Source organism: Bos grunniens, chromosome 27 (assembly GCF_055505025.1).
Source record: "Bos grunniens cultivar Pamir isolate PY7600 chromosome 27, Bosgru_T2T1.0, whole genome shotgun sequence".
Lineage (NCBI taxonomy): Eukaryota > Metazoa > Chordata > Mammalia > Artiodactyla > Bovidae > Bos > Bos grunniens.
Window position 1 is genome coordinate 9663296 of NC_141191.1, and position 4722 is coordinate 9668017.

At 44.8% G+C, this 4722-nt stretch overlaps 1 non-coding gene across 1 annotated transcript; it reads right to left on the bottom strand.

Moving 5' to 3' along the window:
* Nucleotides 1-4177: 4177 nt before the first annotated feature.
* Nucleotides 4178-4284, bottom strand: LOC147343519 (U6 spliceosomal RNA). Its single transcript, XR_015156542.1, has one exon. It is a non-coding gene; the product is annotated as a U6 spliceosomal RNA (small nuclear RNA).
* Nucleotides 4285-4722: the final 438 nt, after the last annotated feature.

A 4722-nucleotide genomic window follows, 5' to 3' on the forward strand; every position in this document is an offset into this window, starting at 1 on the left:
GGAGTGTAAGTTAATAAGTGGATGTTGTTTGAAGCTGCTTGCATTCTGGTAATTTGTCTTTAAGTAACAGAGACCCAGTGTGCACTTGGTGACATGCTAGTGTTCCTCTCGATAAAATTCCTTATTATGAACCTGGCTGCCTCCTTGGATAATTGCATCCATTTGTTATTATTCCTTAGGATAAGGAGGCTTGCTCACCTGGAAATCTTGTTCCCCTTAATTTGAGCAGGTACACGTGTGTCAAATCAGAATAATACACTGATTCTGTCACATTTTAAAATGCTGTTTATAAAGAGGATATAGTTTGGTCTAAGACCTTGTATTTCTTATGCACAAAGAGTGCACCAAGTTTGCAGCAAAAGATGCGAAGACCTAGTCAGTAGTAGCACACTGTCTGCAAAGGGCGTCCATGTTTTTGTGAAGGAAACATATTATCACAGAAAAAGCATCTTGTGTGCTGTTAGGAATTTAAAATGCTGTGAGTCCATTGGAATATCTGGCAACTTTGCTATGAAGTCTTGTTTTCATTAAAATGGTTTGGGCTGAACCTTTCTTTGATAGTTTAAGATTCCTTTCCATTCTCCCCTCTCCCCACCTCCAACCCCCTCTCTTAAAAATCACTGGTATTTTGGCAAATCAGGCAGATTTAAAAACAAACTTGCTTAACATTTTGCCAAGCATCTCTCTAATAATGACACAGAAACATTGGAGGGCATGCTTCCTCCATGCCGCTGTTGTGCATGTGTTTGGTTTTCGCATGTTAATCATGAACTGTGTATATTGCATGGAGAACTAATGGCCTCATTTATCCATTTCAAGGGCCTTTATATGTCACGAAAGCCCACTTGCTGATGTTGTTGAGGCATGTAAACAAACTCAGTTGTAGTATTAATATTTGTTTACCTCTCCAGCATTTCTTTAGTCACTTCTTCCTTGATTTTGTCCTCTTTGATCTATTCTTGTTTTGGTTACTGTGTAATAAAATATCTGTATTTATTACTGTAAAACTACAATACTTGTATTAAGGTCACTGATTCTACTGGTCAGGAATTCAGATGGGGCAGAGCAGGGATGGCTTGTGACTGCCACATAATGTCTGGGGCCTCCGCTGAGGGAGTTTCAAATATCTGAGGGCCAGAGTCATCTGGAGGGTTCCTCACTCAGATGTCTGGTGTCTGGCCTGGGGTGACTCAAAGGCTGGACTCAGCTGGGACTCTTGATGAGGGGCATCTACCCAATCCTCCTCCATGTGGGGTGGGAGACACATGGCACAGTGGGGAGGTTCTGGAGGAGGACGCCGCGGAGGCAGAATCCAGAGAATGAGTCTCAGATGACCTGGACCAAAAGAGAAGCTGGATGAATGAGCCAGCCTCAAGGTCAGGTGGCCGCACCTGCGCTGTACTTGATGGACTGAAACCAGCACAGGCCCATCCAGACCGAAGGAAGAAGAACAGGTTGCACTTCTGTTTTCTTTTTCTTTATTGACTTGGCTTAGTTATGGCATGTGGACTCTTTCGTTGTGGCATGGGAACTCTTAGTTGTGGCGTGTGGTGTCTAGGACCCCAACAAGGGATGGAACCTGGGTCCCCTGCTTTGGGAGTTTGGAGTCTTAGCCACTGGACCATGAGGGATGTACTTAGACTGCATTTCTTGATGGGAGTGTCACAAACACATTTCAGAAACACATTCTGTGTGGGATACATTTGGTGCCCATCTTCAGGAAATAGAATATGCTAAATTCACTGTCGGGCTACAAGAGTTCAAATCTCACAGTCTGCAAAATACAGTCACTCTCTTCTGAGACTCCAAAGCCTCACTCTATTTTGGCTTCTATCTCAGGCTCAAGCTCCAGATTCTTGTCATCTAAGTCAGGTGACATGTAGATAAGACACCTTGGATGCAATTCCTCAAGTGTGGTTTCTCTCAATCTGATCTGAGAGTGAAAGAGTCAGGTTATCTGACTCCAGAGAGCAAACATGTGATGGTCAAACAGATTTAGGATAACACTAATAGACTGTCCTATTCAAAAACAGAATCTCCTGTCCCTAGCAATTCTGAAATCCAGCAGGGCCATGTTACTGGTTCCTTGATGAAGGCTCAGACCCACAACCTAAGAGATGCTCTCTGTGGCTTTTGGATTCATCCTGGGCCCTTCATTCCTCTCCCAGGACATTCTTCTTTTTCATAAGCGGTAGCCCACATTTATAGCTGAGCAGATGTTTGTTTATTTTGCTTTCATCCTGTATTTTGTCTGTAGAAGCTTGGGGAGTCAAAGACTCTTCATTTTGTGCTATCTCTGTTGCTTTCAGTTTCAGTGAACACATTTCGTTAAAACCCTGTGGGTTTGCTATATGTCAACTTACGAACCTAACCCTTTAGAGGAAAATCTATATCCACACATCTCTTCTAAATAAGCCCATTTCTGCACTGGGCCACTTGTGCAACTTCTGTGGAATCCTTAAGACTGAAAAAAAAACGAACAAACCTACTTTTCCCCTTAACGGAGGCAGACCCTGAAGAGCATTAGGAAGCTGTCTGCCCATCTGAATGCGTCTGCAGATTATGAACGTAAATCTTTTTGAGGCCTTCACGAAGGCTTCCCAGTCACACATAAAGTTTCATCTTGACATCTCGACTCTGTGACAGTGTTTTTCTGTTAGCACTCTGTTTGATATTTGAACCGAAGATCCTTTCTTATTTAAGGTTTTTCTGTTGTGAACTGCTTTCCTACGGTCCCTACAGTTGCTCTTGAAAACTGAATATAGTTAGTTTTTCAGGTCATTGCTCTGCTGTGACCTTCTACCACAAGCTGCGAGAGAAGCCACGGGCACCAGCTCCTCTTCCAAAGCCTCGTTACCCGGCTTGCTGAGTTCATCAGTGTTTTCCTGATTTCCCCCAGGACTGTTTCCTTTCCTCTAGCTTCCAACAGCAATCTCCCCAGGCCTTCATGGATTGTCTGAGGGCCACCTGCATTCCGATGACTGTGCTAACAAAATACCACAAGCTGAGTATTTAAAACAGAGGTCCATTCTTTCACGGTTCTGGAGAACCAACCTAAAACTGGGTTTTACTGGCAAAACCAAGGTGTCAGTGGGGCTCAGTTCCCTCTGAAATCTCTCGTGGAGAATCTCTTCTTTGCCTCTCTCTCTTCTGTGGCCCTGCCTGCCTCACTCGCATCTCTGCTCGGGTTTCACATGGCCTCCTCTCTCTGTGTACAGCCTTCCTCCTTCTCCCTCTAAGAGGACACTGTGACAGGCCTGGATAAGCTGTAAATGACCGGTCACAAGATCTTTGATCTTTTCTTCTGCAAGATTACACAAGGTTATATTGACAGGTGTCTCCTCAGGAATGGGGATGTGGGTGTCTCTTGGTGCTCATTTTTTAGTTTACCACAGGTTTTTCAGAGTTCTTGAAGAAGGAAACGGCACCCTACTCCAGTACTCTTGCCTGGAAAATCCCATGGACGGAGGAGCCTGGCGGGCTGCAGTCCATGGGGTTGCAAAGAGTTGGACAGGACAGAGAGACTTCACTTTCACTTTAGGGTTGGTTTTTGACAGTGTTTCATTTCATGGCATCCAGTTCTATTTAAATTACTACTATTGCCTAAACGCAGCACCTAAGACTGTGCACCCGTCCCCCACCCCTCCCCCCACCCCAAAAAATTCCCAGTAGACGCCTAATTTCTACTCGGTGGTATCGGGGCCTCTGCTGGGGCTGGTCGGAAGGACCGCCGTTTGGAATCAGGCATGTGTCCTCTGCTGGGCTGCGCGCAGTGAAGGCGGGCTCAGCGGGAAAGCGGACGGATCACACGTGCGAGGCTTCTCCGTGTTGCTCAGGCTTCCCGCACCGTGAGAGCCCTGGGGAGCTGTTCAGCTCACTGTGCTTCACTGACTCAACACAGTCACAGCCCAACCAGGCAGAAGCGGGTGGGACCCTCAACGGGGGCGATCGCACAGCACGGTATGGAGGACGTGGGAGGAGAGAGATTCCCGCAGCCGTCTGTGAAAAATGCACACAGGACAAAATAAGAAATAGCAAGTACTGAATACACAGGTTATGTTATTAACTCAATTTTATTATTATTATTTTTAATTTTATTTTTTATTTTTTATTTTATTTTTAAACTTTACATAATTGTATTAGTTTTGCCAAATATCAAAATGAATCCGCCACAGGAAAAAATATGGAACGCTTCACGAATTTGCGTGTCATCCTTGCGCAGGGGCCATGCTAATCTTCTCTGTATCGTTCCAATTTTAGTATATGTGCTGCCGAAGCGAGCACTAATTTTATTTTATTTTTAAACTTTACATAATTGTATTAGTTTTGCCAAATATCAAAATGAATCCGCCACAGGTATACCTGTGTTCCCCATCCTGAACCCTCCTCCCACCTCCCTCCCTATACCATCCCTCTGGGTCGTCCCAGTGCACTAGCCCCAAGCATCCAGTATCGTGCATCGAACCTGGACTGGCATCTCGTTTCATACATGATATTTTACATGTTCAATTTTAAACTTACCTACTCCATGGCTAAGAGGACGCACATCCACACACACAGACACACACACAGTATGTGAGACCTTGAATCACGGTCTCATCAATTCCTTATGAAACAAAGATCTGAGGAACAGCTTGGTGCTGCCAGGTAGAAATGTGTGAGGGCTGTGCATTCATAAGAGGGTGACTTGAAAAGCCACTGAGGAACAAAAAGGAAATATTT